Genomic DNA, 25,600 nt, shown 5'->3' with positions numbered 1-25,600 from the left:
ATGCTCCTCTGTCTTCTAGGACATCACTTTCTAACCTCTTCTCCCCTTACCCTGTGACTATCCACTATTAGCTCTTTTTCAGTTTCGTCTTTATGTGCACGCCATTAAAAGTTGGTGTCTTCTGTGTCTATCCTTGGTTTTCTTTTCTTCTCATTTTATGTCTTCTTTCTAGTCTACTTTATCCTATAGCATAGGTTCAGTTCTCAGCTATATACTAATGAGTCCCAAATCTATATTTCCATCCTAATCCTCTTTCCTGAGCCCAATTCATCTAACTGCCATTATGGACACATCAAAGTTAATAAGGACATTATGCTTCCCCTTTTGTATTCTTTCTCAGTAAATGGCACCACCATCCACTGTCTTAACCAAGCAGAAAGTTTGGATTCATCAGTAAGTCCTCTGTCCTCTTCCCTTTTCTTCATTTCCATGTCCAGTCAATCATCAACCCTTATTGATTCAGTTCTCGAAATACTTCTTAATTCTTTATACTTGTCCATTTATTTCCATCCTACAGCTACCACCCTAGCTAGGGCTAGCAGCATCTCACATGCAGTAGCTCTTGAACTGTCCTCCTCTCCTGCAGTCTTGCCCCCATCGAGTCCATTCTTCATGCTGTAGCTGCAGTGTTTTATTAAATCAAACATGATTCCTGAGGATACTGCTTCTCTACTCAAATATTTTCAATGACTTTTCATCGTCTTCAGGATAGGGTGAATATTCCTTAACATGTCATTCAGAGCCTTCCCTGACTTGGATCCAGTGCATATTTCCAGACTGTTCTCTGTTCACCCTTCCAGTCACACTTGGCCATTAGCCAAGTTGAACTTTTTTCAGTTGTTTAATGAGCTTGTTTTTCTTGCCTTCAGGCCTTTCCATACACCATTCCCTTTGTCTTAGGTGTTTCCCCCTCCTCTTCTTTGCTAGTAGATTCTTACTCAACCTTCAGATTTTAGCTTAAATACAAATTCCTTGGGAGTTTTGCCTGAATTTCAGATTAGATTCACCCCCACTGCTCTATGCTCCTATAACCCCCGTTCCAGTTTCCTAGAGCTGCCATAACCACGTACGACAAACCGCGTGACTTAAAACAACAGAAATTTATTTTCTCACAGTTCTGGAGGCTAGAAGTCCAAAATCAAGATGTCAGCAGGGCCATGCTCTCTCTAGACTCTGGGTAGAAACCTTCCTGGCCTCTTCCTAGCTTCTGGAAGTGGCCAGCATAGTTGGCATTCCTTGCCTTGTAGCCACATCACTCTAATCTCTGCCTCTGTCATCACGTGGCCTTCTCTCTGTGTCTCTGTGTTCATATGGCATTTTCCTTTTCTTACAAGGATACCAATCGTATTGGATTAGGGCCCACCTTCATGACCTCAACTTAACTTGATTGCATCTGCAAAGACTCTATTTCCAAATAAAGTGGCATTCACAGGTACTGGGGGTTAGAACTTCAATATATCTTTTCTGGGGGTATAGTTCAACCCAGAAGACTCCCCCATAATTTCCTTTTCACAGTACTCATCACTCCATATTGTAATTATTCAATGTTCACCTTCCCATGTAGACCATCCTTCCCTTTTTCATTGGATCCCCATCGTTTGAGATAATAGAGAGCACTTCTTGAAAGAATGACTGTGAGCTAAGAAGCTAAGTTGTGGGCTGAAGAATGGAGAAGCAGGTCAACCAAGAAATCGATATTGGAAATTTCCAAGTTAAAATAAACAGCAGGATTCAATCACAAGCTGGGGTTACATACAGAGTGGGCAGAGGTGTGGGAAAAGTACGGAGCAGGGTCAACTCAAGCACAAATTTTATAGGAGCAGAATTACTCTTTGCAATTTGCTGCTTCTCTTTTGTGTGGGGTTTGCCAGCTTCCTGGGCAGAGGACAGAGCACTAAATTTCTGGATTTTTTTCTCCAGAGCTGCTGAAATGTTTTTCTATGTCCTCACAAATCTCTTAGTCTAAAGGGTGTGATTATGTTCATACAATCTGGGTTCCTGAAAACAAATTTTACAATTCACAGGGAAGAGAACAGAACACAGAGAATGTACACAATATTTATGAATGTACTGTTATGTTTCTCTAGCTTTTATTTATTGCCTTTTCCTAGAAAGAGAAGCTTGTATGTATGATTCAGCGGCTGGTTATTCATGCACTTGGGTCCCCACATCCCAGCTCACAAATACTTTAGCTTTCAATTTACTACCTGAAACAAATCACAATCAAAGTTTCATAGTACATGATGTGAAATCTTTCAACTTAGTAATTTTAAAAACACTTTTATTAAGGTGCTGGTAGAAACCGATGCAACTGACTAAAACAAGTTAAAATATTTTCTGTGCTTACTGTGTGTATAATTTCTTTTACTATCACATTAGAATTGATCAAAACAAGAGTCATGGTGATAGTCCAGCTGTTTATTGGTTGTAATGGAATATCTTTTTGTGATTTACCATGGGACACAGGGATATGGGGATCTAATTGTGGAAGGGAGAGATGGGAATATAAATAAACAAATGAATAAATAAAATATAATTTGAGGGAAAATTTTGAGAACTATTGGTTTAGTTTATTAGATCTACTGGCCTAAGGTTCTCTGAGATAATTCTAATACATACATGCCTGCTTACATATGTACACATATGTGATTCTATTTAAATTATTTATAATTTATTTAAAAGTGCTTTCAGGGTAAGTTTAGAGCAGTGGTTCTCAAGCAGGGACAGTCTTCCTCCAGTGGGACATTTGATAGTGTCTGGAGATATTGTCAGTTGCCACATGGGTGGGGAGGAAGGGATGAGTGAGGATGCTACTGGCATCTAGTGTAAAGGTCCAGGACGCTGCTAAACATCCTCCAATGCACAGGACGGCCTCCCACTACAAAGGGTTCCTGAGCTCAAAGTGCCAACGGTGCTGAGGGTGAGAAACCCTGGTTTAGAGGATAAACATTTAGCTGATATAAAAAGGAATTTCCTATTTTTCTCAATTGCCCCCCTTTTTTCCATTTTAATTCTACCACCCTCCAACAACAGAAGAGAGGGAGCAAATAACCTCATTTACTGACTTTCAGTCCCTGGTTCCAGTTCTTTTTGAGACCTGACTGTGTCTCCTACCATTGAGTTTTATGAGACATTCTTACATTTTTTTCTTTCACTTGAACTTAATTCATTGAGTTCTGTTGATAGTAAGAAAATAGTCCCCAACTAAGAAAAAGAAAGTAATGTTAATACCAAAAAGTTTGAAAGTAGAGATATACAATGCAATGTCAAGTGTGTATGTGTGTGTGTGTGTGTGTGTGTGTGTGTGTGTATATATATATATATATATATATATACCTCATAATAGTCTATTAAGTTTGTCCTACATTCTATGGTACACCTTGAAATATGTTTAGTCATGATTAGAATTGAAAGAGGTGATAATGTATGTGAAATTAAAATGGCGAATATTATATAATCATAAAACTATAAGGATAAAAGGAGAACTGAGATAATCAAGTTATCTTATGTTTCGCACCTATTTCTTGTGGTGGGGAACTATATGCCATTATTATACAGTATAGCACCTGGATAAGAAATATTATTAAATATTAAACATTTAAAATTTAATATGGGATTTGGTTTCTTCTTTGCTTTTAAAAGTTTCCTAGCAGCAGTTATTTCTCAAGTGTTAGACTCTCCAGTGGGGTAAGAAGTTGGAACTTCTAAGATAATTTGTTGAATAGGCTGTATTAAACAAATATTTATTGAATGCCTCTTTTGATTGGAGCACATAGTCCTCAGCCCATCTAGTGTTTAATAGGTTAGGCCACAGGAAGTTCTTTCTAGATAAATGGAAAACTCAGGAGAAAGCAAACTCAGGGAGAACAAGTGTAAATTGCGAGCCTGTGAGGAGCAAATTCAGGTCAGACTCTATCTGGGCCGAGACAATCTCTTCACTTCCTGTTCAGACAGTGGGGTAAATCTCTGACCTTGAAATCCAAGGCTCCCAGAAGAGCTAAGACTTTCATGAGCTCTAGAAAAGAACGCTAATTTGCAGGATGAGGAAATGGAAGCAATGGTTCAGACCAGCTCCAAAGGGTAGCTGTGCTCTCTCTCAATAAGAAATCAGCTAGAAATGTGCCTCAGGTAAATACAGCCAAAATACAGAGTACAAAATACAACACCGTGACCAGCAGAATAAAAGAACCATGTGATGCATGCATGGTAACACAGATGTAAACATGCTATTTAGAATACTAAGGAAAATTATGAAGTGCAGTTTATTAAGATCTTTATTGTAGTTTAGCTTATTTCCTGTAGAGTAGAATTCTATTCCCAGTTTTGGTTGTAATCGTGTAGCTAAGTAAGGATTGGGAATAGATATCAGAAGGCCTTTCTTGAAGTGTACTTTCAAAACTCTAAAGAAAAAAAAAATATTGTAAATATTTCTGAGAGGGAGCATCTGAGTACATCTCTGCATTAAGAAATTGCAGTCTGGACCCAGCTACCTTATCTCTATCGATTTTCCTTACCTGTCCATTTATTTCAAAACTCAAACCTAATTAATAATGTGTTTTTGTTCATATGTGAATAATTGTTCATATGTGAATGTGATGTGAATTTGAATATAATATCCACCTAATAATAAGGCTTGGGGCTTGATAAAAACTCTTCAATGCAAAACTGATAACTGCTTTATGCAGATAATACAGGACATTTTTGCTGACTTTTGTAAAATAATCTTGTATCTTGGGCTGTGCTAGGATTGATTAATTCTAGTAGTTATTTTTGTATTTCTTATCATTTTTTATGCAAGCAATTAAGTAATCTGAAAATAGTTTTATTTCTTCCTTTTGCATGTTTATGAATTTATGTCTTTTTCTTGCCTTACTGGAAGGGTTAGGACAACCAGTATAATGTGGAGTGGAGGTAGAAAGAGTGGGCATTCCTGCCCTGCTTCTATCTCAGGGAGAAATTACTCAGTATTTCACTACTAAGTATGACATTGGCTGTAGGTTTTCTATAGATGATCCAGAAATGAAAATTTTTCATGTAAAAAAATCCATTCAGAAAAATCTAATTCATTTTATATGTTATTAATTTCAGTTTTCAAGTATTTAAGTAATGAAAACCCAAGTAATTTCTTTTTTAATAACACATTTATAGACTGAGCTTCAAAGATAAGAAAAAATTAATTTAAGATAATGGATATACTTTTCTGTCCAAAGATATCAAAACCAAGAAATAACATTATAATCACAAAAGTGGTATGCAACAGAAAAGAAAAAAAGAAAAAAATGGTTCAATATAATGAATGTCTTCTTTAAAAAAACAAAAACAAAACAAATAAAACATACTTTCTTAATATGTGCCCAGCCAAACTCCATTCTAAAATCTAAGGGGCTGAAGACGAAAAATCAGAGTAAATCTATTCGAAAATAAAGATAAAGCTGCTTTACCAAATATTTCTAACTCTTTTTTCTCTGTGCATAATAATTACCAGCACTTGCCTCCTTTTCTGTGGAGTGGTACAAGTTGCTGCCAATGACGAAACTTTCCTCCTAGCATAAAACATTGTTAACTTTCTCTATCAACTGAATGACTGATTAAGTCTGTATCACTTTTGAATGTAATATAAAATGCTTACTAAAAGCAATTTAAAGCAGAAAAGCAAACTATTAGATAGTATTCTTGTTTACATTATAAAGTAAGGAATTCATAAAATGGTACAGGGCCTTGTGTGTAATCTAAAAGAAATGTCTGTAATTTAAAAAGTGGAGGTTTCTGACTTTTAATTCAGAATATTTGGGGAAACTTTCTTTTCTTTAAATCTGGAAGGTTTATTAACACACATTTATGAAGTTGAAATGAAGTTAAGATAAATGTTTTAGTAGAGCAAAAATGGGAATAGCTGTAATTAAAAGATTACTTATGTCTTTTCTATCTTTTACAATCCATAATGAACAACTTTATTTACAGAAGCCAACTGAGATATGCTTAAATTGAACTAAGAGCTATTATTTATCATATCTCATACACATGGGGTTTAGAGTCACATTGAGATATATACAATTTCAGGGCTTTTTCTTCTTTTTTGGTAGGAAAAGGTTAATAATAACCCTGAAAATAGGAAAGGGCAAGACTTCAGTTTGCAATCAATAAGTCATACTTTTAACCTTTTTGACTTAGAATCAAACAATGGAGTTCTGTTAATATAACAGTGTATTAACTTACTGCTTCCAAGAATCTAAACTTAAAAAAACTAATGTCCAACTAAAGAATTAAAGTCATATCAGGCACTGAAAGGCTATATAAATAAGAACTGTCATTAACATAACTGATAAATCCTATTTCCAGTTCCTCTGTTATCCCATTATGCAGTCAGCTCTGCTGACTATTTCTAGCCCAAAACCAAAGAGCTAGATCATTTCCTGACACACAAATTTCTACCAAAGGAAAGAGAATGAGAAACGATATACACTCTTATCACACTCTCCTATGTAAGATAAAATTCACGCTAATTTACAAATTTTTATTTACGTTGTTTTATATACATCCTAGTTGACGAATTTTGTACTCATATTGATCTCAGATGATCATTTACTACCACATCTCTTTGATTTTCCAACAGAAAATGGTGGAAGCATGGGATTAGGAGAAAAAAATATATACCACTGGTCAGGTAAGAGCAGACAAGCATATAAGGTAAAAAGAGAGAAAAAAAATTGTTGAATTTTGCTTGTTAAAGCATCCACTGTGATCCATGGACTACCACTGAACGTATATGAACACCACTTCTAACAGCCATTTTCATATTTACAAATTGGGTATCCTATCAGTTTAATTATTAGCTAAACCATTCAATTTCCTTTGCTTAACATAAAAAGGTAACAGGCATCTCAGCAAGCCAGAAGACAAACTAGAAGGGTACTTAAAAAACACTGTTGAGACTTAACCTTCATTTAGAAGCTCTTAAATGGTCCATATAAAGAGAAGCAATTTGGAACCCTATTATTGACTTGCACCATGATCCCAAAACCTGTATGGGAAGTAAGAGTATCTCAACACCAAAAACACCCCAAGTCTCACCAAAGAGTGGGGGCAATATCGTAAACATCTTACTTTGTTCCTATCATCCACTGCATACGCGTACGGCTACAGTGACAGCCCTTATTCTCCGTTACACTCACTTCTACACAAATCTCTCTGAAAATCTGCAATAGCGCCACAGCAAGCAGCTGTGCACAGTCTTCCGGCAATGGCTCAGTGAATCTCCATTCAAAATGCTTGGAAGTAAGAATATGGAGTAAGATCAAAAAATGATCTTCTTTCCTGCCATAGTTCTCCAAGATATACTGTTGTACTTTAAGAGGTCGGTAAGCTAAAAAAATATAGAGTATTACATATCCTTGATAGTTCTATAAAAATGTTCCAACTACAGATGAAAATTCCACAAAAACACACTTTTGAGTTCACCCTAACACTTTAAAAAATTAATTGTTTAATTGGTTCCATTTATCTAATCAACTAGGCAAAATCTATTGATTTTAGAGTAATACAGTTCATAAAAGCAAAAGTGAACATTTATAACATTGGGGAGGCAGAAAACAAATCCTGGTCTAACACTGTTACGGATACAAACAGACTTTAAGATTCTATATATGTAACTAGAATTTGCCATTTAAAATGGCCTTTAGCTGTTTTTACTTACATTAGCGTCAAACATCTTGAAATAATTCCAAGTATTTTAAAGCACTTGTCTGAGAATATAAGGCATCTGGAATAATAGAGTAACTCCCCGTAAGATTTCTCAGAGAATAAATTAGTGGCTGCATATTTTGAATACGCAGATCCGTTAAGCCAATTTTGTGCATGGGCACTTATATGACCAAAGCGCAAGGCTTGTCAGACTAATTTTCAAAGCAAAGTTAAATATCACTATTAAACTCTACACAGCAATTTCTGAAACCTGACACTTATCAATCCCAAAGGATAGATATCTAACTTCCTTCCATATAAATAATTGCCTCCCTTTCATCCCCAAACAAAATAAAAAATACACTTAAAAACAAGGCAAGACAAAATAAAACCACAGAAGCCCTTCTGCTGTATTTGTGCTTAATTCACATTTTGTCCTAAATGTTTCTTACTGAATCCTTTTAGTCACCTCCACATATTTCTCTGAACTTACATGCATCAAACATTAGCTGTCACTCTAAAGACAAGGAACCAAACTAAAATACGAAACCAAAATTAACTTAGAAGTAAAAATAATTAATCTGATATTTCTTTGGCCCCAAGTATGATAAACTTGCTACATTTGTTTAGAAAACTGGTAATAAAAATCATTATTTAATAACAAACAGAGGCCCAGAACATTGCAATAAGTTAAAAATTATTTGCTAAGAGGCGCAGCAGCGGGCAGGTGCGCACCATTTGATTTCGGTCATGATCTATTCCTGGAATTTACCAAGAAAAGATGACTCACCTAGGAAATTCTTTGGTGAGCTTAACAGGTCTCAAATCTCTAGATCTCTCACGAAACTCCTTGGTTAGTCTGGAGGGTATGGAGGGCCTGACTCTCTGGAGAGCCTCAACCTCTGCTACCAGCGTATCTCCTCCCCGGTGGAAGTGTTCCGCCTCTGCTCCTTGACTTCCGGCTGAACCCGGCGGTGAAGAGCGAGTCTGACTCCCGCCTCTTCGTCGTGCGCACGCGCCCGGGGATAGGCTGCGCGGGAGCGAGGCTGGGGCGGGGGTTGGTGCTGGACGACCGCCCTGTGAGGGAGGGGCGAGCAGTAAGCGTCCCGGCTGCATTTTACTTCGATGAGTAATCAATGGCCTCAAATCAGGGTTTCCCAGCCGTATTCAGCGTCGAAAGACCGCGCCACTCCAGAGCCAAGTGCACTGCCCGCTCGGCCAAGAAGTGCTCGGTCATGGACGCAGATGACGAGGCGGTCCTGAACCTCATTGCCAAGTGCAAGCGGGACTTGAGCAAACCTCCGGGGAGCGCGAGCTCCAGCTGGAAGGAGTGAGAGGCCGGCTTCCAGAGCTCCCAAGAATCGCAGCCCCTGCCGAGTCCTCAGGCAGTACAGCGCCAGTGTGGGGACTCCCGGTGGCAGGGCCCCCGAGAAGAAGAGGAGCGTGCGGGCGTGCGAGGGCCGTTTGTGCAGAGCCGGGGCTGCAGGACAGCGAGTTGGCGAGCGTCCCCCGCTCCCGCCCCGCCAGCACTTCGCCCCTCCCTCAGCCTCCACAGACCTTGAGGACGCAGCCCCTTCTTTGGAGTCGAATTTGTTGACCCAAAAGGTGTTACATCCCTTGCCCACTACCAAAAAAGTACAGGAAGTGAAGGATGCCAGGCGGGAGGTTCCAGGCGCCTTCAGACCAGTAGTGTCTGAGCTGCCTGAAGGAGGATCTGACCCGGAGGAATGGTTCGGAGGGCTGGAGCGAGGCGCCCTGGCCCACGGTGGAGCTCGTTGGAGCGTGAGAGCAGAGGCCTCCCCCTGGTGTGAGCGAGGTGTGTCCCAACCTGCACCCGGCTGCGCCGCCCGCCCGTGAAGAAGGCCGCCCTGGAGGTGAGGCTCCTGGCAGCTCTCCTCAACCTGATGGGCAGGTACTGGAGTGGCTGCCGGCCCCTGCACAGCGACGAAGTGTTCCTCACCCAGGCAAGACACGTGTTGCCATCTGTTCAAGAATTTACAGCCAATCCAACGCCCAAGTTGCCAGTGGAGAAAACTGGACCCAGAGGGGTTAAAAGACCTATTTAAGGCCACATAGTAACTTAATGGCCAAGCAGGCTCTGGTCTCCTAATTCCTAATTCAAAACGTTCTGGTTTATCAGAGTTTATCAAACCATTAGCTCGTTTTCTAGTCCTAACTATTCAGTTTCCTCCATCCCTCTCTGTCCCATGGAGTTGTTATATCACTTAGGGCAAAGGGCAGCAAACTATAGGCCACCTGCCAAATCCAGCCCACCACCTGTTTTGTAAATAAAGCTTTACTGGAACACAGCCAACCACCACCTCCTGCCCACTCCCCCCCAAATCTACAGCCACTCAGGACTGTTCAACAGTTGTGAATGAAGAAATTCGCTACCTGACTCTGGAAAAGAAATCTTTGCACAGTCACCTTGCTGAGCTACAGCAGCAGTATGGCATGATAATGAGTGAGGTGGTATAGGAACTCGCTGACACTGGGAAGGAGATGGATTGCCCGAGGCAGCATCTAGAAAGGCCTCTGGAGGACAGCAGGAGCTGGAAGTCTCTTCTGTTCCGCATGAAGAAGGAAGCGAGAAATGCCGACATTCCAGTTGCTGAACTTGCAGATCACTGGACTTCAAACAAGCGTGAAGAGCCTCTCTGGCAAGATGGTGGAACTAAAGCAGCCTCTGGAGCGCTACAGGATCCGGGAGCTCACCCAGCTGCTGCAGGAAAGCCACCCGTTTGCAAGCCAGGCCTGGGCAGCGACTGATGGGTGACACCGTGCTGCAGCCCCACAGACACCCCCAGAGTTCCTGGTGAGTGTGGTTCTGAGTCAGAGCACCTGTGACATCAGCACTACTTGTCCCATCACACTGACAAGGTGATGCCCTCATCATTCCCTAACAGTAAGTGCAACAATAGATCGCATCTATATATACATTTATTTCCCTTTCCCCCAAAAAACTTAGTGCGAACTAGTAGCGTATTATCCCTTTCAAGTTTGAGTTATGTGGGTTTCCTTTGTTGTTTGGCTTGGTTTGGGGAACAGAGAGAGAGTTAACAAAAGCATCTCCAAGTGCAGGACGAGCACCTCCCGGGACTGCCTGGGGCCACCACTGGCGGCACTCTCCACGTGACTGTGGACAAAGGCCACACACCTGAGCCGGGGATTTCAGAGCGTTCAGTAGTCAATCAGTGCAGGGAAGCTATTCAGGGTCAGAGTTCTAAGGACATTCTAGCCTCGTGGTGACGTCACACTACAGCTGAGTTGTCAACCTGTGCCATATGGAACAAGTGACGACGGTGTCCCCACCTGGGGGGGCGGGCAGGTTGGGGTGTGCCAGCTTGTGCAGGAACACTGCAGGGAGAAGAGAGCCCACTGCGTCCTCCGGGCAGGGCCAGCACCAGCGGCCTTCCCTGTAAAGGACCAGGCGGTGACTGTTACAGGTTTTGGGGCCATGGTGTCTGTGACCCATCTTCTCCCCACCACCAACGTAGCTGCAAAAGCAGCTACAGACGATGAGAAGAGCACAGTGGGGACCATGTGCCATTACAACTTGGTTCATGACACCAGTGACTGAGCAGGCCCAGGGCTTGGGTGTGTGAGCCTCTGTCCACTTGGCACTTCAGAGGGACACCTCAGCCTGCCCTGAACTCTCAGCCACTGGACATGGGTTTGGAGCAGCACAGACAGGAAGTGATGCTCTTCCTGACTGTAATTTTCTTCTGCCTCAAACCTTAAGACTGAGGACATTCAAGATTTAAAAATACTCCAGTATAAATATAGATCTCTTCTTATAATACTTTAAACTTAAATAATTTGAACTTCAATTTTGGTGAACTGACCACTGCCTAGTTGCTTATCCTATAGCATTAAATACTGGTAGAATAAGTATCGTGCTGTGAAAAAAAATTGTTTAGAAACAATTGGACATACAAAAAATTTTAAACTGAACCTCGTAATTTAAATGATCATATTTAACATACAGAAACATTACTACAGATTTTGATAGCATTAAATAATCATATCTATTCCAGGACTATACGGAAATATTAACATTTCTACAGCCAGACTCTGCAGGTAAAGGAGAACACAATTCTGAGATATATTTCCACCCCAAAAATGTTTTCTAATATTCAATTCAAAGAGAGGTGCCAACAACTAAGAAGGTGAATGTTTTCACCCTCCTGAACAGATATTGTTATATGAACATCTTATATTATCTACCTGAGAGACTAGCATGTCCAGAGTAAATGATTCATTTTACTTAGAGTACATCAGGATTAAAATGTTTACACTGAACACCTGGAATATTTACTAAAATTAATCTTATTAAGGTAAAACTTAAAAAATTACTCTGGAATATTATCATTTCTTACACTCAACAAACAGATGAAATAGATGGAAGCAGTCACAGAATCATGTTAAATTTATAATAATTCACATATAATGTGAATTAAATTATCAAAGAAAAGATTCAGCTGATATCTTCAAAGATTTTAGCAGGTTTAACAAATTTCTATTCTGCCACATACTGATAGCAGTAGGCATATTTCTTGACATCATCCAATATATTTTTAAAAATTAATTGATTAGAGACATAATTTGTAAAGCAAGGTAACCAAATTACAGAGTTCTAATATTGGCTTTGCAGAATTTCTTAAGAAAAGATACACAAGGATTGCTCAACTACCTGTGAATAATTAAATCTCCTTTTCTTTTTTTTTTTTTTTTTTTCTTTGCGGTACGCGGGCCTCTCACTGTTATGGCCTCTCGCGTTGAGGAGCACAGGCTCCGGACGCGCAGACTCAGCGGCCATGGCTCACGGGCCCAGCCGCTCCGCGGTATGTGGGATCTTCCCGGACCGGGGCACGAACCCGTGTCCCCTGCATCGGCAGGCGGACCCTCAACCACTGCGCCATCAGGGAAGCGCGCCAACACTTATTCTTATCTGTCTTTTTGATTCTAACCATGCTAGTGAGTGTGAAATAGTATCTCTGTCATTTTGATTTGCTTTTCCCTGACGGCTAATGATATTGAACATCTTTTCGTGTGATTACTGGTCATTTGTATTTCATCTTTGGAGAAATGTATATTCATATTCTTTGCCCTTTTTAAAGTTGGGTTGTTTGTTCTTTTATTATTGAATTGCTATCTCATCCACTTTTATGGATTCATTTACATTTTTATTCTTAAAATTCTGAAAATATATGTTTTGAGTCTGGATTTCTTGTCTTCCCTAGAGCCACCACAAATGCAATATGATCTCCAAATCTGTTCATCTTTCTGAGCTCTTATTTCATTGAAAGTTCTCACTATCCATTCGGAAACCTGGGTGTTATTCTTTTCATCTCCCTTTCCCTCTAAATCCAAATAACTACTATTGTTTTTTTATCTCCTAAAAAACTTCTAGAATTTTTATTTCTATGCCAGCTTTGTCTAGATCACCATCAAAAAATTTTCCCTGAGTATCTGTAACAGCCTCTTAGCTGATTTTTTTAAAAGCTCTATTTCATTCTTTGTACTTCAGTGCATATTTTAAAACATAAATCCTACTAGTAGTTTACTTTCACTCTTAGGATAAAATTCAAATTCCTTAACATGGATTCTATAAAGGGCATAACTTCCTAATAACTAGAGCGATCAACAATGTATTGGATCAACTTAAAATGTATAAAGTTCCTTGTCACTGGAAACATCTAGATAGAGGGTGAAAACTGATCATCTTTTAAGGGTGATGTGAACAGTATTCATGCTTTGAATAGAAAGTAGAAATCAATGTCTACTAAAACTCCTTACCATTATAAGATGCTATGATTCTAATTCATAGGTATGGTACACGGTAATAACCAAAAGTTTTGATTAATTAGAAAGTCTTATGTAAATACAAATATAAGTAAATGATTTTATAGTTGTAAAGAAAGAGTCATAAAAGCACTGTCATTTTATCCAAAAGTCTGTCATCTTTAAAAGTTTCTTTTTTCCTCAACTGTCTAAGATTTTTTCTTTGTCTTTTTCAACATCTTATCTTTTATGTGTCAAGATTTGATTTTCTTTGAAGTTATCCTAGTTGGGCGCTATAGTACTTCATGAATCTGTGACTTGGTGTCATACCATTTTGGAAAATTTTCACTATTATCTCTTCACATATTGCTTCTGCTTCATTCCCTATTACCTCTCCATCTGGGAATACAATTTCATGTACTTTAGATCTTTTCACTATATTTTATATATATATATAAATATTTTTTTCTATGATTTCTCATCTTTGTTTTCTTCTTGTACTTCAGTCAGGAATTTTTTTTCTGATTTATTTTCTAATCTCTTCAGCTGTTAATCCCATCTATAGATGTCTTAATTGCTGTTATTATAATTTTCAGTTCCAGAACTTCCATTTGATTCTTCTCTAACATTTTCAGTTCTCCCGAAATCTTTCATACTATCAGCAAAGTTATTGAACATACTAATCACGGTAGTTTAAAAGTCCCTGTCCGATTCCTTCATGATCTAGATCTGTAGGTTGTGTTTCTTCTGTTTGAATATATATGCAGTTTTGCTTGGTTTTTGATCATTTGGTTTTTTTTTTGGTATGCCTGGCCATTTTTTATTAAATTCAGGACATTGTGTGCAAAAAATTTTAGACCTACTTTCAGGCTTTAAACGGTGTTACTTCCAGAGGATTAATTTTCTTCTAGTTGAAAGGGCAGGGGCAGATAATGTAATCTAGCCTGGGATTGAGTTGATTAGAAGGGCTTGAATCTTCATGAGAGTCATTTGGTTTCTGATTCACTCTTATTCCTAAGATGAAACCCATTTGGGGTTCCAGCTGACATCCTGGGCTATTTTGTCTGCTTTTTATTGTGCCTGACTTCAGTTTCATCCCTCAGCCCCATAAAACTCCGAGAACACTTGCTCAGTGTCTTCATTTTAGGAGTTGGAAAATGTCTCAAGGAAAATTGAAATTAAATGTTGGGCTCACCTCTCTGCACATGCCTTCTTTCCAGAATCTTGGCCCCTCAGTCCTGCTGCCCTATTAGCTCTCTGATGCCTTCAAATGGATATCCCTAACGGAGTATCTGATTTTATAATTGTTTTCCGTGGGAGGATTGGTCTGCACAAAGCTATTCCAGGTAGTGAAAAAATACAGGTCATTTCCGTATCCTGTTTGTTGAATTTCTTTTTTAATTCTTTGGGTTGAAATGGTGTCCTTGACCTTTCCTAGTACCAGAAACATCTGAGGAAGGAAAATAGAAATAAAAGAAAGAAGGAATATTTATTGAATTTCTGTTATGTGATGAGTGGTGTGCTAAAAGCATTGCATATTTGAGATAAATTTTTTTACATACTTCACATTTTATTATCTATTTTGTGAAATTGTGGATAACTGAATTATACCTCTGTGTATTCACTGTTCAGATTTTTTACCTACAGGGCAGGCCCAAGAATCCTTAGTTTATTTTCATGATACATAAAAGAGGATGTTTAAGTATTAGGAAACATAAATCGAAATCCATCCTTTTATCCTAAGCAAGAAAGTTTAGTTTTTTATTACTTGAGGAATTTTTGTAGGTACAACCTTTCAGAAAATCACAGTAATCATTTGTGAACCATGAGGGATAGCTGCTTTGCTCCATTTCTGTACAATGAGATTTAATCTGAATACTAAAAGAAAAATAATGCTTTACTCCAACTCCAATATATCAAACAGAATTACCTTTAACATTATAAAATGAGTCATATAGTAGTCACCCAGGTGATATGTATGATTCCCTCTTTACATTTCCTTACCTAAAATTCAAAACTCTGTCTGTAAAGAATATTATTTAATGTTCCAGTTGGGAGATATTTCTTTACACTTACACAATTTTATAAGGGTTAAGAATCTCATGTTTATACTACAGAGTCTGCATGTTTGGTTTAATGTCAGGAAGCTTTTTGTGGGTTTATTTTACAGTCTCTTGCTTTCAAATCTAACATGTCAAAACTACCTGCAGCAGCAGGAGACAATTTTCATTTCTTTCACTAGGCTGTGGAAACGTGGCCTGGTTCCAGTTATTCATGTCACATAGTCCCAAGGTAACTTCATAGACTACATTCTTCACTGAGTAGAAGTCACCCCATCAAGAAAAAACTTTCCTTGTGGGACTTCCCCGGTGGTCCAGGGGTTGGGACTCCACGCGTCCACTGCAGGGAGCGTGGGTTGGATCCCTGGTCTGGGAATTAAGATCCTGCATGCCGGGTGGCGAGGCCAAAAAAAAAAAAAAAAAAAAATTTCCTTGGTATTTTATTGAAAGTATTGACTAACTCCATCTAGCTCTCCAGTAAATTTAATATTACATCAAACACTTCCTGGTAAGAAAGGAAGCAGAAAAGAAATTTTAGCTTTCGTTCTCAGGAAAGATGCTTTTAGGACTGCCATGCTAATGCCCTGTGTTAAACCTGCAGCCACAGGAAAGTCTGTCTAGGTGAGCAATCAGAGGGGAGGAAGGTGATGTGGGCTGCAGGTAGGCAATAGCCTCAAGAAAATCTCCCAATTGTAAGGATCTTATCTTTACATCTTGGAAAGTAACTGAGGACACACTCCTCTGCTTCTTTTTGTTACCCACAGACTAGCTCAGGAAGTGGGAGCTAAGGAAAGGGGCTGGAATGAACTGAATGGTTCTCCAGGCTTTCCTAGATGCCTTGTCTGTCAGAAGAAGGCAAGGTTAACCCAGACCATGCAGGTCCTTATACTGTCAGTTTTTTAGGTACAAGGCCAAGGTTGGGGGGCTGGAGGTGTAGCGTGATTGATCTGGGAGGCTTAGGGAAAAGTTCTTCTGGAAATGGTTAATGTGGGGGGAGGAGGAATGTCTGGGGTGGAGGTAGAAGTAGGCAACGGAGACCTCAGCAAGCCCAGAACAAGCTTTCTTCTCTGCGAACAGTAAGACACAGGAATTCTGTGATTTTTCTCATCCCCTGCTGGGTCATAAACGCTAATGGCCAGGGCCGCCAACTGCTTACCAGTGCCTAGAACAGAATCACTGAATTCATTGATCCCCATTTCTAGGTATTCTTGAATATGAATTTTGTAACAGAATCTTGAAAAATGTGGAACATTAATTATAGGGAAATACAGATTAAATATAAATTGTGTGGTCTCGGCTTGGCTGAAGCTGTGTTCATCTCAGGATGCAGACATATCTGGAGGAGATGGCCTACAGTCTTCAGGAAGGATTGAGAAGTCTCCTGGGAAAGGGTTTATTTTATTATTTTTAAAAAATTTATTTTATATTGGAGTCTAGTTGATTAACAATGTTGTATTAGTTTCAGGTGTACAGCAAAGTGATTCAGTTATACATATACATGTATCTATACTCTTTCAAATTATTTTCCCATTTAGGTTATTACAGAGTACTGAGCAGAGTTCCCTGTGCTAAACAATAGATGCCTTTTGATTATCTATTTTAAATACAGCTGTGTGTCCATGTCAATCCCAATCTCGCAATCTATCTCTACCCCAAGCCCTGCCCCCACCTGGTAACCATAAGTTCATTCTCTAGGCCTGTGAATCTGTTTCTGTTTTGTAAATAAGTTTATTTGTATCATTTTTCAAGATGCCACATATAAGTGATATCATATGATATTTGTCTTTCTCTGTCTGACTTACTTCACGTAGTATGATAATCTCCAGGTCTATCCATGTTGCTGCAAATGGCATTATTTCATTCTTTTTAATGGCTGAGTAATATTCCATTGTACATATGTACCACACCTTCTTTACCCATTCATCTGTCAGTGGACATTTAGGTTGCTTCCATGTCTTGGCTATTGCAAACAGTGCTGCAATGAACATTGGGGTGCATGTATCTTTTCGAATTATGGTTTTCTCCAGATGTATGCCCAGGACTGGGATTGCTGGATCATATGGTAGCTCTATTTTTAGTTTTTCAAGGAACCTCCACACTGTTCTCTGTAGTGGCTGCACCAATTTACATTCCCACCAACAGTGTAGGAGGATTCCTTTTTCTTCACACCCTCTTTGGCATTTATTGTTTGTAGTTTTTTTGCTGATGGCCATTCTGACTGGTGTGAGGTGATATCTCATTGCAGTTTTGATTTGCATTTCTCTAATACTTAGCAGTGTCAAGCATCTTTTCATGTGCCTCTTGGTCATTTATATGTCTTCTTTGGAGAAATGTCTATTTAGGTCTTCTGCCCATTTTTTGATTGGGTTGTTTGTTTTTTTGATATTGAGCCACATAAGCCATTTGTAAAGTTTGGAGACGAATCCCTTGTTGGTTGCATCGTATGTAAATATTTTCTCCCATTCTGTGGGTGGTCTTTTTGTTTTGTTTATGGTTTCCTTTGATGTGCAAAAGCTTTTGAGTTTAATTAGGTCCCATTTGTTTATTTTTGCTACTCTAGGGGATGGCTCAAAAAAGATATTGCTGCGATTTATGTCAAAGAGCTTTCTACCTATGTGGAAAGGGTTTATTTTATTTTTTATTTCTTAAATAATTTTATTAAACATTATTTATAGATTTGCCAACAGCTTTGCAATGCCTGAGAAAATAAAAACATTTCTATAAGCCATTTCTTAATGGTATTTATATCTATGCCTTGGGTCACCATCCTTGTTCTACTGTTCTAACCCTCTTGCATGCTTTTGCATCTTGAGTACCAAGTTTTATCTTTATCTGGTCACATTCCTGATCTAGCTGCCAAGTTCTTTTTTTTTCATTTGTAGTGATGTGGATGGACCTAGAGACTGTCATACAGAGTGAAGTAAGCCAGAAAGAGAAAAACGAATATTGTATATTAACACATATACGTGGAATCTAGAAAAATGAACCTATTTGCAAAACAGAAATAGAGACATAGATGTAGAGGATAAACGTGTGGACAGCAGGGTGGGGAAAGTAGAGTGGGGTGAATTGGGAGATTGGGATTGACATATATACTCCACTGTGTATGAAATAGATATGTAGTGAGGACCTGCTGTAGCACAGGGAACTCTACTTGGTGCTCTGTGGTGACCTGGATGGGAGGGAAAATCCAAAAGTGAGGGGATATGTGTATACATATGGCTGGTTCACTTTGCTGTGCAGCAGGAGCTAGCACAACACTGTAAAGCAACTATACCCCAATTTTAAAAATAAATATTAAAAAAAATGGAAAGAGTTGATTTTAAAGGAAGATATAGGCACATACTCCAGGTCTGAGAATAAGGTCTCACTTGGAAGGAGGGGATACAGTGTCACCTAGAGTGTCTTCCAGCACAAACTGGTCTGCCAGCTTTGGTCACCATAGGTGGTTTGTTTGCCCCAGTCTTTGCTTCCACCCGCTTGCTGATGCTTTATGAAACTGCATGATGCCTCATTACTCCCATACTTCCTATGCTTGCCTTAGAGTAACAGTGTCAAAGCTATGCAGATTATTGTCTGATATTCCCAAAACCATCAGCCCTCAAGGTGTATAAGGTACTTGTTTTACCTTCTCAAGTGGGTTTTTTACTTTATCGCTTAGGAACCTAACAAAGATTATACCTTGAATCTCACAGAGTCCTTCCAATCAGTCCCCACAGCATCTCCTTCTTTCATTTCCCCTTCTTGTACTTCAAGTCCTTTTCCAAAATCTTCGTCATCTCCTTTTTATCCAAAAGCAAAGTCCTTATACAGATAAACTTATGCAAATGTCATTGTTTCAAACAGCTGTCTCTCCAGTTTGCTCTATGTAACTAAAGATAATCCCAAAGGCCAAAAGTCAACACAGCCTTGTGTCAATAGTAGATATCAATAGTAGACTCCAATTTCAAACTGGGGTTCCTGTAACACAAGCCTTTGTCAGAATAGCAATCCCTAATCTTCTTAATAGAAGAATAGTAAACTCATTGTAATAGCATGTTATAAATGCATCTATTTCCCCTAAACCTGCAGGATCCGTATTAAGGTACATGGTTGTTACTAGTTGTGTTTCATCTTGAAAGAGTTTGATGTACGCATTCAGAATAAAGGCTAACATTCTGCTTTTAATGGTTAAAATCCACACAAATTCCATGAAATTAGAATGTTTTATGACATTTGATCTAGCTTGGTGGTGTTAGACTAGGAATAGATTGGTTTTCTTTTGTGATAAAGTAAGATTAAATCCTCTACTGAAAATGATTTCTAAGATAAAACATGAAGCATTTTCATCAAAAATAGAAGGACTGAAGCCCCTCATAATACTTATATATACACAACCAAAAGGATAAAATTTTGTGTAATGAAAAATAGCATGATACAGTCGCAAACAAAAACCCCTAGAAAGGGGAGGGGCTACACATACATCCCACGTGCTCTAAGAAGTAGCTCAGGAACCTTAATTAACTCTCTGAGTCTTGGATTCCTCATATGCCTAGTGGGGATAAACATCTAAAGGCACTTCGTGAGAATGAAACTGATAATGCTTTTAACATCTCTGTTAACATCTGACATTTGGTAGGACAAATGAAAGACAGTTCTAATTTCCTTCAGTCTTGGAAGTTTGAACTAGAATTGTATGACAAGTGTTTTAAAGCATCTGACACTACTATATTTCTCTTTATTGGTCTTGCAAAGTTTACATTTTAGCAAGCTTCTGGAGATATGAATTTTTCTAGAATAATTTTCAGGAAGTGCTTTAGAATTTTCTGGGTTTTTTGTATCAAAAGACAAAAAAGACTCAGTCCAGGTGAAACACCACAGAGCTTCTATCAGTTTAATTTTGGTAGGTGAGAGAAAGAGAAAAATTTTTGAGATACTATAAAATGGCAGATAAGTGATCATTCTCCTATTGTTGTTATTATTATTAGTTGCATAGAAGCGTTTTTGGGAGTCTATGAAATTGAAATTTTGGGCAATTGGCTGAATAAGCTGATGCAGAAGGGGCTCATACCTGTTGAAAACACTTGAAAATACTGGATAAACTAACAAACAGCAAAACCAAAAATGATCATGGACAAACTTGACAAAAAGAAAGAGAAATCTTTAAATACCATAAGTAAAGAACTCAAAGTCAGGATGGGCTCTGGAGAGACATTTTGTAGGAAAACTTTCACATCTCAGGACAATCAGGATTCTTGGGGAACAATATAAGTGCACTGAACATGAACTCATAATAAAACATAAAGGAGACAGTGAAAAAAGCACCCTGAGGAAGAATCAGCAAGTACACAAACATTTCCTCTTACAAAAGCACTCTAAGAACTGCAGATATTAGAGTAATCTGAAAGAGGCTCCAAATTAAGTATGTTGAAAAAAATAGGAAAGAAGGATAGAAACTACAATGAAAGAAAGGAACATTAGGAAAAAAAATGTTTGTGTGGTAATTTGCTATACTTCATCCTTTAGAAACATTTCCCCCTCAATTTCTAGGTCCTTTGCATCAACAGATATCTTTGCCCCTTAAAGACACCTGTATTTGTATGCTAGAGCTGCTGTAACAAATAACCACAGACTGGGTGGCTTAAACAACAGATAGCTATTGTCTCACAGTTCTAGAGGCTAGCAGTCTGAGATCAAGGTTGGTTACTCTGAGGCATATGAGGGGCAATCTGTTCCATGCCTCTCTCCTAGCTTCTGGTGGTTTGCTGGCAATCTTTGGTGAATCTCTACTTACGTCTTCACGTGGTGTTCTCTCTGTGTAGGCCTGTGTCCAAATCTTATAAAGACACAAGTCATATTGGATCAGGGCACTCCAGTATGACCTTATTTTAACTAATTATATCTGCAATGACCTTATTTCCAAGTAAAATCATATTCTAAGATACTGGGGGTTAGGTCTTTAACATAGGGATTGTGGAGGGACACGCTTCAATCCATAACAACATCCAAATATAAGGTGGTTATTTTTAGAAATGTTCAGTCTTATTAGAGCAGCAGAACTGCAGAAATCCTCCAAACTGTTCACCCTATACCAAAAATGGATTGCTTTTATGTAGATAAGAGAGATATTTCAGATAACCCCTAGACTTGCACATTATATATCAAAAGGACACCATCAAGATGCAAGGCCATACCCCACAGTAGCCAGAAAGACAGGAAGCTTCTCTATTACAAGCTCCTAGGACTTATAATGTAGCTTTCAGAAAACTACTTTTGTCTCTGAGTATTTTCAGAATTCTTGTGTCTAATATAGATCTGAACAGGCAGTATCAGAATTAGTAATATATGTAATGTTTTAAAAACAATGAAAATGGACATTTAAAATATGCTAAAGTTTGCTTTTGGGTCTGGAAATTTAGCCAATGACTGGATGAAAGTATTAATTATGATTATGTACGTTTTGGAGACAATTCCAATGCTATCGACCTGATGTCAGCCCTTTGCAGCAATAGTCCCCCAGGGGTAGTGTCCTTGTGTATATGGCTCTTTCTTCTTTCTCTCTCCAGTTTTTCCTTTTCATCCTGCCATTTGCTTCTATAGACTCTATGCCTTCTTATCTTGTCTTTGGCCACATGGAGGCAATCTATGTCCTGAGCCAGACCCTGGGATCAACCCTTCTGTCCTTACTTTGACTTTTCATTACTATCACACCAACAAAAGCTACTATTATTAATCCACATTTATGGAGCACATAGTCTGTGCCAGGCAGGTAGATGACTTTCCATTGTGAAGATGCCATCAAAAAGGCAACAACACTGGCAAGAGACAATGATCTGCACTTGCTCTGAATCTTCAAGTGGGGAAAAAACTAAAATGGATTCTCAACTGTGGTCTGGAATAAAATTCCTTGTCACCAGCATTTGCTGGGTTATTGATAAGGTGAAACATCAGGTCCCATTGTAAGAGGGGGAGGAAAAGATGGAGACATTGATTGAACCCGTGAAACTTTGCAATAGGTATTGACCAGCCTTGCTCTCGGACAATAGAAACAGACTGAGATAAATACTCTTTGTGCTGTTGTCACTCACTCACGTGGTTGAATCCATGCAGAAGCTAATTTCTTGTTGCTGTACAAAAGTGTCTACGAAGAAGCTGCTGTAGAAAACATTTTCCTCACCTATTCAAGGCTGCAGAGGTAGTTCTTACAGGGATTTGTGCAGCCTGTTGGAGTGTGAAGGGTAAAAAATACAGGATAAAGTAAGGAAGCTCGATGTGTATTTTGCAGGAACCATATCCTAAGGAAGAATCAAGACACTACAGTTGAGATGGGAATTAGTGTCCAAAAGTTCTCATTAAAATAGGTTAAGTATTTGCAAATCCCAAGTAGAATAGGTGCCTCATGGTTAAATAGCTGAAAAATGTAGAATCGCCTTTGTTCTTTGCAGAGATGGGGAGAACCATGAGCTGCTGGGACGGATTTGGAGCAAAGAGGTTCTTGAAAGCTTCAGGAAATACGGTGCAACCTTATACGGCAATGTGCTGATTAAAGTGAAATCACGAATCCCCATCTACCCTGGTTGGGGGAACACTGCAGGTGGGGAGGAAGAACTTTATTTTTCTAAAATTCATCATAAGTCTTATTTTGGGCCTCTGTACCTTCAGAAAGGCAGGAAATTTAAACTCTAGTCTTTTGAAGGATTTTCTTATCTCCCAAGAATATTTGTGTCATAGTTGTAAAAATTTACCCAGTGCTAAGAACTCAGGGCTTGATGTCTGGTTATTGATTCACCCACACAAATGAGCACTAAGACACCCCTTTTGTGTTTCAGCATAGCCCTCGAGGTCCGCTGGCTTCTGCTATTCCTACGATATGTTCTGTTTCCAAGGTGTACAGGAACCATTTTCCCCCTGGGATCTTGCCGCTTCCTTGTCTGTGCAGAAAGCAAGCAGTGAACCCCCATCTTTTCACTTCCTGTAGCCTGGAGAGCCTTTCTGGTGGGGCTGTTAGCTCTCTCCCTCCTGCTTCTTAAAAATATTTTGTTGACATGATATAGTCTTCCTTCCCTGGAATCCAAAGACTAGAGAAATTTAGGGTAAATTCTGCTCTTTTTTTTCCTACTAGTTTACTCCTCTGAGGCAAGAAATACATGACTGTCTATCTGCTTGAATGGAAGGGAGAAAAGGAACATAGGTTGAATCTCAAAAATATTATCTGGTTACAGTAGTGTCAGAGGTCTCAGAATTGGGATTAACATATACACACTACTATATATAAAATAGGTAATCAACAAGGACCTACTGTACAGCACAGGGAACTCTACTCAATACTCTATAATAACCTATATGGGAAAAGAATCTGAAAAAGAATAGATATATGTATATGTATAACTAGATCACTTTGCTGTACCCCTGAAACTAACACAGCATTGTAAATCAACTATACTCCAATATAAAATAAAAATTCAAAAAAAGAAAGAAAAACATCAAAGCTAAGAAAAAGGGAAAAAATAAGAAGCTTTGGCCAGCTTTCTAGAGCTGTGGCCATCTGTCCAGGATAGGTATATACCATGCTGATGAACGAGGACGCAGTATAGTTCTTCAGAATTTCACTAGATGAGACCAGAACAGCAACCACTATCCACCATTTCACTCATTGGTCAAATTCTTGGTTTTGCTACTCTTGTGACTTCTAGTTACTGAGGCAGGCATTCGCATATACTCATCTTTTTTTTTTAGAATTCCTGGCACATAGAGGTGCTTTAAAAATCTTATTTGACACTAATGGTTCTTTCTTTTCTTTTCTTTTTAATAACTTTTAGTTTAAAAATTATTTTATTTTAAAATTAAATTAAAATTTGTTTTTTGGCCACAGGGTTCTCATTTGGGACAGTAGCAAATAGAGCAGAGAATTAAAGTTTAAAAAAAGACATGAAAGGGAAATTTCAATTTTGGAAGCATTTGTGTCTACAATGAAATAAGAACCGGGAGACAGTGATGGAGGAGTTAGATGCAGTCCGTGTCCTCTGGGGTCCATGTCTGAGAGAAAACCTTCATTGGTGCCTTGAGCATAGAACTCCAGCTTGTAGACAGTGAAAAGATGCTAGGTTTGGTGGAATTTCTTTTGTGTTTTGCTTTTCCTGAAAACGACAGAAACTATAGAACAAAATCACAGGCAGAAAGTGAGAGCAAAGAATGATTGTGTCAGGCAGCTTGTCCTAGTGGAGAATCAAAGCCAAGTGCTCTTTACCTGTGGATGGCTTGGCTCAAGAGAACTATGGCTTCTACATCTACTTTCCTGCTCTTTTTCCTCCCACGTCTATTCAGGATGAATAATAGAGGCAAGAGGAACAAGACAGAAATGAATTCTTCTAATCCTGGATATGTATAAACCCTATTGAAGATATATTATAATTTAAACTAATTTTAAATAATCCATCTACATTGTAGAGTCCATCTACAATGAAAAAATAAATGGCTTAGTCAGAATGACCATCATCAAAAAATCTAGAAACAATAAATGCTGGAGAGGGTGTGGAGAAAAGGGAACACTCTTGCACTGCTGGTGGGAATGTGAATTGGTTCAGCCACTATGGAGAACAGTATGGAGGTTCCTTAAAAAACTACAAATAGAACTACCATATGACCCAGCGATCCCACTACTAGGCATATACCCTGAGAAAACCATAATTCAGAAAGAGTCATGTACCAAAATGTTCATTGCAGCTCTATTTACAACAGCCCAGAGATGGAAACAACCTAAGTGTCCATCATCGGATGAATGGATAAAGAAGATGTGGCACATATATACAATGGAATATTACTCAGCCATAAAAAGAAACGAAATTGAGCTATTTGTAATGAGGTGGATAGACCTAGAGTCTGTCATACAGAGTGAAGTAAGTCAGAAAGAGAAAGACAAATACCGTATGCTAACACATATATATGGAATTTAAGAAAAAAAAATGTCATGAAGAACCTAGGGGTAAGACAGGAATAAAGACACAGACCTACTAGAGAATGGGCTTGAGGATATGGGGAGGGGGAAGGGTAAGCTGTGACAAAGTGAGAGAATGGCATGGACATATATATACTACCAA

General features: G+C 38.7%; 1 pseudogene; it reads left to right on the top strand.

Annotated features, from left to right (window-relative positions):
• Nucleotides 1-8,437: 8,437 nt before the first annotated feature.
• Nucleotides 8,438-10,456, top strand: LOC116754000 (annotated as a pseudogene).
• Nucleotides 10,457-25,600: the final 15,144 nt, after the last annotated feature.

This window comes from Phocoena sinus, chromosome 5 (genome assembly GCF_008692025.1).
Source record: "Phocoena sinus isolate mPhoSin1 chromosome 5, mPhoSin1.pri, whole genome shotgun sequence".
In the NCBI taxonomy this organism is placed as follows: domain Eukaryota; kingdom Metazoa; phylum Chordata; class Mammalia; order Artiodactyla; family Phocoenidae; genus Phocoena; species Phocoena sinus.
The sequence above is the reverse complement of the archived record's forward strand: the minus strand, read 5'-3'. Positions and strand labels throughout refer to the sequence as shown.